A 14,815-nucleotide genomic window follows, 5' to 3' on the forward strand; every position below is an offset into this window, starting at 1 on the left:
AGAGGAGCTAATGGAACTGACACCACAGCCACCTGGCCAGTGTCAGGCGACCGCATGCTCCCGTGGGAAGAATTGGTCAGATTGAGATCAGCCTGGGTCGCGTGTCTCTTCTTGTTACTGAGGCGCATGGCCGGAGCTGCCCCTTCCTACACACGGATCACACGCTGTGCATAGGGCACCACCATCCATAGGAGCCCCATTTTGCAGAAGATGGATGTGAAAAAGAGACAAGCAATCTGACACCATGCTCAATGCCACAATGATTGATGGCACACAGCAAAATATCAGAATAAAATGTCAGAATTCACTCTCACCAATTAGTCCCTGGTGGTGTAATGGTGCAGCTGCTGCATTTTGAGGCAGAGGAACAGGTTTAATCCCACAAAACAATTTCCTAAAACATACGTATATATGACTAAATTTAGGTTTAGGTCAGATAGCATGAAAATGGCTTTTAATGGGTCCTTGAGGTCCTATTAGGTCAACAACTTTAAGATTTGTAAGCCACAGATGACACAAATGTCAATCTGAGATGCATGCAAGCACACAGGCAACCAATACGCTCCTAAGTGAAGATTTAGGACTGTATTAAAGGGTTACTTGAAACAGCTTTAAAAACATCAATTACCATTGTCTAATCCATTATGAATACTGAACATTTACGTCCTGATAAAATGCTAACAACAAATGTAGAAATTGCACAATTAGGATTACAGTTAATACTGTTTGCCAAGGTGGGTGTGTATTTCTAGTGGTCCTCTGGGAGCAGTGGTGAATTATACACTCTGACAGCAGCTGCAAGGAAGGAACGTTGGCGCTGCTCCTTCTGTCACCACCATTACAGCAGTCTGTTATGTTCTTATGGCAAAATTTAAGTAAGCAAAGGAGAATATTGTGTATAAATAGACTTCGAGCACAGCGGGATCGGATTTTATATGAAACGCTTTGCATCATTGGGTATGCGTATTGAGCTTGCGGTGATGAAGAGAGTCTGCTAATGAATGTGGAAGGTGGAAATCACAAACTCTAACCCTTTACATAACTGTCAGGTCGCTGTAAAACCATTATTACTAAAGCAAGACAGCAAGTTCCCAGGCCAAAATCTGTATATAAAGGCCGTGGAACTGGCGGAGGTGGCCAGGGGAATGGGATGTCTGGGTTCCCGACTGAGACTGCAGCCCCCGCAACCTGGACCCGCATAAGAGGAGGAAAATGGAATGGAAAAAGAAAGCTGGGTAGCCCTTTATTTTTTAATACTTTATTGTCAACACACCTGACTTACATTTCTACTTGTAACTTTGAGTATTCTTAACTTCCACCAATGATCACCTGTGCTTGTAAAGTTGTCGCTCAGTCGAATGATGATCACCATCTCGTACCACTCTTTAAGTCGCTGTCCGGGCTTGCTTCTTTGTCCCTAAATCTGAAGCGAGAGGGTGTCAGTGGTAAAAGCCTATCGGATGATGGCTTCATGCACCTCTCGATCACTCCTTTGTTCCATCCCCCTCTCTGAGCCGCGACAAGGTAAAGGCCAAGTTATGGCAGCCGTCAGCTTTATGAGCCCCCGTCTGCCCGTGTCGAGGTAATAAACCGCGTGTTCTGATACTTCAATACGGGGAGAGTCAGAGCAAGTGACGTCAGCGGAGCTTCTTTCGTTGGCATGACTGATCAAATGAGAAACCCTGTTTTCTTCAGAATATTCCCCGCTTGAGAACCTCGTTAAGATTAAGCATGTGTGTGTTTATATTTAATTTCATGTCATATTTCAAACAGGCTGCAGAATGAATGGGGTATTGACAGCACTCCATCACAATTTGTCAGATTACTTTTGTTGTGCGGAACTGCAAGCGATATTACTGAGAACACTACAGGCTGTCAAATATTCCTGCACCTTGTCGCCATGTGATAGGTCAAAGTTCATTTGGCATTATTTTCCAATATGATAGCACCTCCTGCTGTGCAGGAGTATGTGAGACAACATGTAACCTATAATTGAGAAGTGTAATATTTCTGTCATGTATTCCTTCAGTACAGGTTTTTATTGCTTGAACCAGAAAGGAAAACAGACTGGTGCAATCTGTAGACATCACCTATCTCTTGCCTTTGTGCTCTTCACTTTCACAGTTTTTCCAAATATCCAAAAATTCATATTGCGATTCCTTGCTGTTTCGTATGCTAATAATCAGGTAACGTATGCCATCAATATCGGTCTAATTAAGTAAATAAAATGTGATCTGTGTATGCCGATAAATACTAATATAATGATAAATATATAATATAGTATATATGTTATATATATATATATATGTATATTTATATATGTATGTATATATATATATGTATGTGTATATATATGTATGTATGTATGTGTATATATATATATATGTATATATACACGTGTGTGTGTGTGTGTATATGTATATGTGTATATATGTATGTATATATATATGTATATGTATATATACGTGTGTGTATCTATACGTATATGTATATATATATCTCCGTATATATATGACCAATACAGCCTTTAAGCCTAAACATGTCAAGATGTCAAACATCAATCCTAGTATAACAGTGACAAATAAGAATGCTACATTTGCGACATTCTGGACCAGAAAATGAATTCACACGGGGTACCTGGTGTTTTGATGTGAGATAAGTGCAAATAATCAGGCCTTTGCAATATGGTCGTTTTCTAAATGACTTCTAAATGCCCGAGGCAGTACTTGCTCCACAAAGGCCACTTGTTTGCAGGTAGTTGGAACAGCATCTTGCTGCATCCAATAATTCATATCCCTCTGTATGACACATCCCTTGTGCTTCAGTTTGACATTTTGAGACGTGCCTGCACTTTAAATGTATTTCACCACCATTCTTAACAATTAATTGGTGTTCCATTGAGTTTGATGTTTCAGTACCCATTATACAGAGAGTTACTTGTACTGGGCTCACTGTTCCACTGTGTTGCTATATCATTCAGAGGACTGTACATGACAAAATTAAATAGTCACTAAAATTTCCAGTGTATAAGCAACAACTTATTTCTTAAACGTTGAAGGAGCTGTGCGGCTAATTTATGGTCATGTTCAAATCTTGTAACATCTCCTTTACTTCAGAACTACTACCAATCATTTAAATGCTGTGCCACTTGCGAGTCAAGGAGGAAACGATAGCTCTTTCTTTAGCAGGAGTCAATCACAAGCTTTAAGGGAACTCATGTCATCTTGGAAAAAGTGCTGAAATCATCACACATCAACTTAACACTGAAAAGGTAGGTAAGAAATATTGAGTTTTGATTAAAAAAAACCCCACATATTTTAACGGCTTCCCACCACGCATTTAATCTCCAAAAAGCATGTCATTAGCAATGGCTTCCATGGCGCCAAAGGATGCATTTTGGTTTCAGTTTGACCTTCTGGAACAGATTAATGAAGCAGACGAATCGGGTTAATCAATTTCAGAACCCCCAAAATGTTAACACAAAACACTTAATATTGAGAAATTATATTTTTTCATACAGAAAACTATTTGAAATGCTTTGAACGCATATAAAAGATGAATGAAAGGGGTAAATGAACATTTAACATCACCTTCACCTAATTATTTATAATAACAAACACAACTGGACTCATGCAGCATATTGACAGCACAACAAGACACACCCCAATATTGTATCCAAGTACTTTATCCTACTTCATAAGTTCTTCTACTCATCCAAGCATGCCTTGGTGGATCTTGCCCCAATAGACAGTGTGGTGTATGCGTATGTGCGCACTTTGGATTTATTTCACGCGGTGTCCACCCTGTGACCCTGACTTTGTCTGGAGGGGTTTACATGTTTAGAACTTGAACCTCCTGATGAAACAAGCCTGAAAGACTTATGTAAATTTGCAGTCTTCCATTTCTCCTCCCGCTATAAGCTTACAATATCGGCGACATGCCGCACGACTCTCCACTGCTGTCTCGGAGAGTTTTGACAAGTGAATGTGAATGCTGAGGTCAGTATGACCGGTACAGTAATGCTCCATGAAACCTTTTGGATGCATGACAGATCGGTACTGAATTTTTGGCAATTGACATCTTTTTCCACAATTGACTCCCACTCCCTGTGTAAGGTGGGTCAGACTTGTGTGATTTCTAATCCAATTAAATCCTCGGGAGCTTTATTCATTCATTCAATATATTTCAGTATTTATTTTGTTGCGCTTTTATCATTGTTGATGCAAGTTATGTAGCCTGTGTGATGAAAACTGAGGTTCATGACAGTTTATGACAGTTTGTCATTAAGCCAATCTGTAGAGTCGTCCATCTTGTTGGTTCTGTAATGTTGGGTCACCAATCCACGCCAGTGAGTGGAACTGTGAGATTTTTCATCACCCTTTCATCAATTTAATCATGCAAAATACTTTAATCCGGATTATTTTACCAGAGAGCAAGACACAACGCATTTGATTTAGTCAAAGTCCAAGCAAAGCATGTTGTTCTGCATTGTTTAGGAAACGAGGCCATGGTGAGTCTGGCGTGTCTCCATGGCCGCTTCCCTGCATTCCCTCAAGGTAGAGCATGGCACATATGGCCCCCTGGGCAGCATGGATGGGTTACTGCAACCCGAGCGGGAGGACACGAACACAGGACGTTTTCCATCTGCCACAATGGCCTTGTTTCTATCTTTGAAATTGTAGGAAAGGAACATTATCAAAAATGAAAGGGTTATCGTTACACTTTCTTTTGGTGGCAACGACCCTTGTCTTGTGTGTTTTTGAGCGTATGCATGAAAGATGTTTACCAAAATTGTATCTACAACTACGGTATTTGGGTTTTTTTGTGGTCGAAGGAGATTTATCAAAAAGTAATGCATTGAAAGCAGACAAAGCACACCAGGAGGACTGAAAGTGAGTGTTTTTTAGTAACTGACTTTTTATTAGGGCCTGACCCAGCTTCGGCCTCAGGCTTGTAGTTATTTTTATTTAATATCTAAAAAATAAAAAACATATTTCCACATAGTGGCCAAAGAGAAGTACCCTAGTTGATGTTGGAATGGTTAGAATCTGTTTAGAAATGCGGAAGTAGTTGAATGCCTTTGATCTAATGTTCTCAAAGGCATTCGAAATTCTGGAAAAATAGAAATGTCGGGAAAATGGGCATTGTGATGTGGATAATATCAGAAATTTTGTGAATTATTGAATGGTTTCATGTTTGAACGGCTGTTGAAAAATGTGGAAGAAGTTGCATGATCTAAGTAGATCAAAGGCGTTCAGCATTCCAGAAAAAACGGGTATGTCTGGAAAAGTATGAAGAATATAAGGAAGCCCGCCCATCTGTGATATTACAGACTTCCAGTTTTACTACGCCCTCTGAAACCGAGCGTTTAGAGCAGGGGTGGGAAAACTACGGGCCGAGGGCCACATGCGGCCCGCCAAGCGTTTGAATCCGGCCCGCCAGTTACTTTCGGAGTATGTCAACTTTTAACATGATGTCTTATTCAGTAAAAAAAAACATTTTGTAGTTTGAGGGAAAATAGAACATATAGCTGATAGTATGACACTTTTACAAATAAAATTAGTTTAATAATTCATGGCGGATTGTTACAATTATAAGCATAAAATAGTGTGTGTGTGTTGAATATATGTTCTGGCCCCCCGCACAGTTTTGTTAACTCAACACGGCTCAAAAAGTGTACCCACCCCTGGTTTAGAGCCACCCCAAACTTCTTTCAGGGCTCACGTCCAAATGCGCAAACCTCATTATCTGAAACTTACAAAATTGTAACTACATTTATAGGCCAGAAAAGTAGAAAAAGCATATTATTAAAAACCCTTTAATGACCTTCCTTCCTGCACGACTTGCTGAAGGACTGCAACAGCCTGTTAGTTCCTCTGTTCTTTGAAAATATGTTTATACATGCAGCCACTGGATAGGTTGATAATTAATTGTATTCTCGAGTGGTTGTGATGACATGGAGGACGCTTTCACTGATATGGAAAGCCGCAATGCTATACATCCCCTCCAATCATCAGGTGTGTATTTTTAGGTAGGATAATGTAGGGCTAATTATACAGGTGGAACAACTATGTTAGCAAGAATAAGAAAGGCAAAAAAGGAAGAGTACATTATTGTCTGGAAAGTGATTTAAATTGATATTTCACACCAAAGGACTGTAATTATAGTATAACATAATTGAGGTATGAAAATAAAGCACCCCGAGTTTATCTTCAAATAATTGTCCAGATTAATAACAACCTGTGGTGCATTTTAGCATGACACATTCCTTTTTATAGTGTGGGGTGAACATGGGGATCCATTTTCATATCAAATTATATTAGTGGCAGAACGTGTGTGCCACCCACACAGCTCTGTGTATCTCTCATCAGTTGTGCACACATATCAAGTGTGTAATAATTTTCAATTTGGACAAAGCAGAACACATCACATCATCTTAGTGTAGGAAGCAAAGCCTATGCAGAGCGCACAGGAAAGCAATAATTCAGCTTTGCATGGGCGGAAAGATGCTGGAGGTCTTCCTATACACTTAGTTCCTTAACCAGCCTCCTGGCTTCAATTTTCCTAGTTATGTTTTTGCCTAAAATGTAATAAGATGATAGGCTGAAGATGCAGAAGTGTGATCAACTCAATGATCACATACTACAGTATTACTTGGCCCTGTACCCTAGAAACCGCCCATGAATGATACGGGAAAAGGCCCAAATGATACTGTGTCAAAGCCCAGGGCAGTGATACTGATAAAATATAGAGTTTAACCATGTCCAGTATCAGTATCGTGAACACACAGCGTTTGTTGGTGCCGTCTGTGCTCTGTCAACATGTCAGCGGTTGATACTCCTGGTGAAAGACAAATAGGGAAAATAGCAAACAGAATATTAGAAATGGAACGTTTTATTATCATTAATGAGGAGGACAGACATTGATAAGGTAAGACTGTTGATAAAATATTATTGTTGAAATATTTTTTAGATATAATACATGTAATAAACTGAAAATTTTCTGGAAACAAAATGGTCTTTTGATTAAATAGTACGTGATAATAAGCTCATGATTAAATAGTATGTGATAATAAGATCATCACATGGTTTGTCTGGTATCAGGCCCAGTATCATGCCCCCGCGTGCCAGTATCAGCCGCGTGCCAGCCTTCGGTCTCAGGCTGATACTGACACTTGGGGGCATGATACCTGGCCCCTATAACCTAGTCTCACAGCTCCATGAGATCAGATTCTAAAGGATTTCTCTCCATCCGGCAGTGAGTACTAGTATTAGTTTTGCATTCGGTGAGTTATAGGAGGGGTACTCTTCTGCACTGATTCTCAACTGGTGGGTTAAGACCCAAATGGGGGTTTCAAATCCATTCAGGGTGGCTTGCAGATAGCTTGGCAAAAATTACATTAAAATATATTGTATTCAGATGATCTACGACTTTTTAAGTAAGTAATATTTTTGCCATTGTTCTCCTTGGTTTATACTGTACTCATTGAAGAATCTGAGTTTATGGTCTTATTTAGTGCAGTTTTGATGTTTAATTTTAATAATTCATTATTTGTATGCATGCAGTTATCATGTTCCTTGTTTTCTGAAAAAATGTCTCCATAAATTCCTCCAAAATGCAATCTGAACATATAATTATGAATGTTTAAAAAGGTTATGTAGGTGAGTGTAAAACAACAAATGCATTTGCTCGATTTGACTTCAATCCATCCATTTTCTGTACCGAGGTATGCTGGAGCCTATCCCAGCTGACTTCAGTGGTGGTGGTGACAATGAATACCCATGCAGGAACAATGCGCGTCATGCGGCCTATGTTGTACACTAGACGTAAACAGTACCAGACTTTGGTGTGACTAAGTCGCCTGAAATTCCGTACCGATAATTTCCCTTCCCCTCTGCACTTCCCACATATCGGTTTGACGCCAGCAGGTAATGCTAATGAGAAGCCTCACACTTAACAGACCTGGAGAATAAATCTATGGCACATGTTACAGTTTGACGACTGCAAACTGGCGTTGATCTAGCACTGGGCGTGTTTCCAAAAGCATTTGAGATGATTAAGGTGCAGCTGCTGAAGGTGTCAATCGATCATTGCTGGCCTGAGCAAATATAACTAAGAGGTGATGTTTTCAAAATGACTGCTGTGTTTGCTACATATCTTGACATGGTTAATGGATTCTTTGCCCACGAAGCTACATAAAACAGACGTTTTAGATTTGGTAGGGAAGGGTTAGATGGCTAAATAAACTCAGGAAATTCATCCTTGGAGCCCTCCCACTGGTTTTTAACATCTTATCTCTGGACGCTCAAGGTTGTTGAGTGCAGAAATAATGACTAGGTTTATCTGTGCTGCATTTAAATGCCCTTCGTCATATATTCACATCCTGCAATCTATGCACACCCACAGATGGCCATGCTACTTCCTACAGACCAGCAGTCTCAAACCATTGGTATGAGCCTGGAGTTTGTTTTTCAGAGATAAGATGATAATAGCAGGGTTCGATGTGTGTGGGTAGTTTTTAGAGTCTATTGTTTGGTGGTGGTAAACGGCATAAATATAGTCATGGATGGGAACAGCAACAATCTCTATAGATGCTTTTTACTTTAATTCACAGATTGCACAAGTTGTTTTGACCCATTAGCGTGGAAGCGACAAAACCATATCGTACTATAAGTTGGAAGTCAGGAGAGAACATGCACAGGCCATACAAAGATGTTTCAACAGAGATTTGAACCCGGGTCGCCTGATTGTGGTTATAAACATATTATAACCGCTCATCCAATGCGCATATGTCTGACTCTTGTTATTAAGATTCATGCATTTATTAACTGAGAAACATGTCCAAAAAAGGCCCAGATTGAAACTGGTCATAATGTAAAGACCCAGTCGTTAACCCACAGTAGCAGACATGTCATGGCTGACATTACGGGTGTCCAAACTTTTCAAACAGGCTAAAGCTGATATAAGATGCTTTATATACGTACTATATTTACACCCATACTTTGCATTGTTGACATTGACATTTGTGGGACTGTCATTGTTCGCCACAAATTGAGTACATTTCAATGCCGGGCTATGGTCCACAAATGCCACACAACACAGCAGAAATGCCTGTGAATGTTTTATTTTTCCTCATTTGTTACAATCTGCCAGGATGTAAGACTGCACGCCTCACATACTGTACATACTTCCACACAGCAAATAAATTATGGATCACAGCTTTGGCCTGCCATCGGTGTGCTGAGTTCAAAGAGGAAGCGACATGGTGCTGCAATCCACGCACATGTGCAATCATTTTTTATATCTACTGTAGATGTACAGTATGGCATCACCCAACATCAGTATAACAGAGAATAAGGACGTCATGAAGAATAAGATCAGAGAGAAAGAAGTTGTGATGATTAGATGGCCTTTATTTACTTACACTTTGTGCAATCCAGTGGCAAATTTTGTGGCGGAACCGACCCTGCTGGTCCAGGTGCTTGTTTGAAGATAACGCTATCTGGAATCTTGGATCTCGAAGGAGACCACAGAGAGACAGCCCGGAGGACATAAAGTGTGACTTGATTAGAGTGGAGACCCCCTGACCCCCCCCCCTCCCTTTACTGGCTTTATTTGTTACACTTACTGTATGGTTGCATTTTCTCACCACATTATTTTGCATGATAAGTTTCCACCAGCAGTCATTTTGGGTAATAAATTCGACAATATGAAATAACATGCAAAGTCCATAAGCGTAGATTCGAAGATCTTCCGATCTCCTGACTGTGTGGCCTCCAGCAGCTTCTTCAGCTTCAGCTTCAGCTTCTTACATGTAATTGGACAACAAATGACATGACATAGCATTTAAAACAATGACTTTGAATCCAAGAAATTAGTCTGCAAACTAACAGTTTTAGCTAATTGTTATCTGAGGTGCACCTTTCTGGTGTGGGATGTCTTGCTTTCTGTGCTGCTAAATAAATAAAAATACAGTTAATGCATATGTTTATGTGTTTGTCTGAGTTAGTTGAAAAAGTCACAAATGAGAGGGGGATCATCAGGGGATCATCATTAGATGTATTCTTGAAAAAAAAATCAAAGATTAGTTGACTACCAGCAAAATGTAACAAATCAGATCAGACGATGAAAATCTTTAGTGGAAGACATCCCAAATTATTACTATTTATAATGTAGTCCCTTTCTGAACTAAACATAAAACAAAAAGTTCAGAAATTCGCATTAGAATATTTCTCCATTGCAATGCTTCTTAATATACTGCTCATCCCACAAACACAGGCAATGCTATAAAATATGAAATGATATAAAACATGTGTTGCTACAACAAGGAAGTCATTTAACCAAACACACATTTTTGAACTTCTTGTTTTATATTTATGAAACAGATTCCACTAATGAGGGTGGGAATAACCAGTTGGTTACAAAAGGCAACAGATGTTTGCTAGCGTTTAAATGAGGACATATACTGAATTGATATTCTCACCGAGCCATAAAAACTTTTTGTGTGCTGAGAGGTGCTGTTGCACGATATCACGATGGCATTGATGCAGGATGACGGAGATATGACCTGTTGTGACGAGTGCAACAAAGCTGGGAAGAATAATCTTCCATGTTCTACCCTTCTCTCTCCGAAGATCTTGTGGAAACCTGCGGTTCCAAAGAAAGGAAGACATGCTAATGCATGCACTGTCTCAAATGAGAATATATGAACAAAAATGTGGGTCCTGTCAGACAGGGGACAGAAAATTTATTCCAGACCCAGCCAAGATAAGTAAATTTATATATATATATATATATATATATATATATATATATATATATATATATATATATATATATATATATATATATAATAAATTTAATATTTTGGAAAATTTTAGAAAACTTCTTTCTGACTTTCTTTACCACTATTTGAGCCCGGTAGACATGAAATAACACCCCTATAGTCACATTTACACTCTTATTATTCTTTGTTTGCACTACACAGCTTATGTGCAGGATATGGAATCACTGCAGTGACACAAGCTGCTTTAAGCATGGCATGCTAGTGGGCTAACTCGTTTAGCCCCCAGTCTTCTAAACTTAAAGATTTTCAAACAGAATGTGAAAGAAGAGCACAATAGGACGCCAAAAACTTACCATTTCCACACAGAATGAGAGGAGAATGTTTTTTTTCACTCCATACAGTGATACTGTAATGTAATGTGAGGCATCATCAATAGAACATTTGCTATTACATCTGTGTCTTCTGAATGCCTTATATTTATATATTTTTCCCCAATATTCATTTGCTTCGTTTAGGCCTTTCTAACAATATTGAAACATTGACACCAGTTATGTATATGAAAATTTTTTATGTGGAATTTGCAAGTATGTAGGCAACATGCTGGCATAGTCGTTATCACGTCCGCTTCACAGTCAAGACGTGTGGATTTGAACCTCTGCTAGAACAGCTCTGTGTGAAGTTTGCATGATCTTCCTAAAATCTATAACCTGACAATGTATGGTGGTGGAAAAATGACAGAAAATAGGTACAGTACTGTCGACCTGTCACCTTCTGGTGTTACTAGTGTTAGAAAACTGTCTGTAGCTGCTAGAAAGGACAGAAATTGTTATCTGAAGAATATGATCCTACTGATAATTCATTTGTGTCACAATAATTAAAGTTATACTTGCATGTCTTTAAAAAAAGAAGAAAAGACTAAGAAACATCTTGCATTTCCATCTCTCCATATTCCCTTGTGTACTTATGTCCCAATACTTTCATCCATGTGGACTTACAGTGCATCCGGAAAGTATTCACAGCGCTTCACTTTTTCTACATTTTGTCATGTTACAGCCTCATTCCAAACTGATTAAATTAATCTCTTACCTCAAAATTCTACACAAAATACTCCATTATGACAATGTGAAAAAAGGTTTTTTTTGACATGTTTTGAATTTATTAAAAATAGAAAACAAAAAAATCACATTTACATAAGTATTCACAGCCTTTGCCATGAAGCTCAAAATTGAGCTCAGGTGCATCTTTTTTCCACTGATCATCCTTGAGATCTTTCTACAGCTTATTTGGAGTCCACCTGCAGTAAATTCAGTTGATTCCTTAGTAAAAGGAACATGGCAGCCCGTCTGGAATTTGCCAAAAAGCACCTGAATGACTCTCAGACCATGAGAAACAAAATTCTCTGGTCTGATGAGACAAAGATTTAACTCTTTGGTGTGAATGCCAGGCGCCATGTTTGGAGGAAACCAGGCACTGCTCATCACCAGGCCAATACCACTAGTATTAATACCACTAGTCAGGATAAAAGGAAAAATGAATGCAGCAATATATAGAGATATCCTGGATGAAAACCTGCTCCAGAGCGCTCTTGACCTCAGTAGACTGGTCATGTACCTTGACCATATAGACAGTAGACATTAGCACACAGCCAAGATCTCAAAAGATTGGCTTCAGAACCACTCCAGAGTCCAGACTTGAATCCGATCGAACATCTCTGGAGAGACCTGAAAATGGCTGTGCACAGACGTCTCCCATCCAACCTGATGGAGCTTGAGACTTATTGCAAAGAAGAATGCCTAAAGATAGGTGTGCTAAACTTGTGGGATCATATTCAAAAAGACTTGAGGCTGTAATTGCTGCCAAAGGTGGATCAACAAAGTATTAAGCAAAGGCTGTGAATACTTATGTAAATGTGATTTTTTTGTTTTCTATTTTTAATGAATTCAAAACATGTCAAAAAAATCTTTTTTCACATTGTCATAATGGAGTATTTTGTGTAGAATTTTGAGGTAAGAGATTAATTTAATTCAGTTTGGAATGAGGCTGTAACATGACAAAATGTAGAAAAAGTGAAGCGCTGTGAATACTTTCCGGATGCACTGTACATACAGTAGCTCTATTTTAAACAATTGAATGGTCTCCATCACCAATTGATTAGTTTAAATCCTTTTTGAGATGCCTAAGAAGTGGGCTCTGTTTCAGTGTACTTTTACACTTAATAGTGTTAGTGCAGCTGCTCAAAGGGAAGACTGATGTCTCTTCTGCGTATGACACAAACCAAACTGTCATCCTCAACAGCTCCTCACAACACTAATGTGAAGGAGCAGAGGCGTAGAGATGTATTTAAACGAGAGTCAGGCTCTGTTTTTACTTGCTTGCTGTCGAGAAGACCTATCACAGCCTGTTCATTTCCAGTATAAATAAAGCTGTCTACATTTGCTTTGCAAATAGTTGCTGTTCAGGTAGTAGGGGAGGTCGTTTCCTTGGTGACAAAGACTTGCTGGATGTTATAAGTGGCGAGTGTACAATATTAATACAAAGTGATTTTTGAAGGTCCTATATGATAGTGAGAGAGGGATTGTTTTTTTTTCATCGACATTCTAGAAAGCCATGTTGTGATTTAAAGCTACTATCAGAGGCTCCGCTATGTCCCAATGATCTGATGAATCTGATGTTCAGCTTGCTACATGTTGCTGCTTACATAATGGACACATAATGAATGGAGCCTGATTATACCCTATCCACTTTGTGCTTGGTGGCACATAAGGCCTTCAAACGCTGCCTCCACACCACCCTGTCAATAGCTTGTCACTCTTGTTTTGTTCCATGTTCCCCAACCAGCAGACTTCCTTTCGTTCTACTGTTCACCTTTCCTTAGGATGTGCCCAATAAATGCCATAGTTTCTTTCAGACCTCCGTGTTCAAGCTCTCCATTCAGGCTTGTTTCAGCACCACCTTGTACCTTATGTGGTCTTGTTTGGACTTTCGCTGTCAAAGAAATTGCATAAATGGACCTCAAATTTAAATTGAAGACCTCTGCCCTAGATGATCGTGTGTCCGGCCCTGTGCTCACAAGCTTCATCTGCCCGGAGAACCTGAATGCACTGTCCTTTTTTTCCCCATCAAAGACAGTTCTAACAAACGCTGAAGGTCTTGCTGTACCACACAGAAGCAATCCCTGTACATACTTCAAAACCTTTGTTGTGTTTCATCTCACTCTCAACCCTGAATAACATGTTTGAAAGCCAAAGGTCAGGATAATGCTAGTGTAGATGGGAACACAAATAGATGTCCATGATGTTTCGATATGAGGTACGCATGGCCTCTTATTCTTTCTTGACCTTGTCGCTCACATTTTCGGCAGACTAGCTTGTTTTTTGTATACTGAGTTAAATTGAGGCTGCACGATGAAGTGGTTACCGCGCAGGCCACACAGCTAAGAGATCTGAGTTCGATTCCACTCTCGGCCATCTCTGTGTGGAGTTTGCATGTTCTCCCTGTGCATGTGTGGGTTTTCTCCGAGTACTCAGGTTTCCTCCCACATCCCAAAAACATGCTAGGTTAATTGGCGACTCCAAATTGTCCATAGGTATGAATGTGAGTGTGAATGGTTGTTTGTCTATATGTGCCCTGTGATTGGCTGGTGACCAGTCTAAGGTGTACCTCGCCTCTCGCCCGAAGACAACTGGGATAGGTTTGATAGTTTGGAAAGTATCACATGGAGCTTTGTTTCCTTTAATGTACTTAATCCAATGTCACATTACACTGTCGTCAAGGAAACTGGGAAAAAAATGCTTGAGTGGTAGCAGTCAAGAAGGCGGTGTTTTTTTCCAGACTGACAGCACAATGTAATGGTGTGCATCATGCATAAATAAAACATTGCTTTTGCACTTTCTGGCTTGTTGCATCTGCTTGTTGACTTGAAGCATTTTGGTGTGTTGTTGTTGCTTTCACGCTTGCGTGCTCTGCGCTCATGACCATGCGTGGGAAGGTTTTTAGTAGCCACATTTAGATATGAATAAAAGAGAAAAA

Source organism: Doryrhamphus excisus, linkage group LG15 (genome assembly GCF_037039965.1).
Source record: "Doryrhamphus excisus strain RoL-2023G ecotype Guam linkage group LG15, RoL_Dexc_Guam_v1.1, whole genome shotgun sequence".
Lineage (NCBI taxonomy): Eukaryota > Metazoa > Chordata > Actinopteri > Syngnathiformes > Syngnathidae > Doryrhamphus > Doryrhamphus excisus.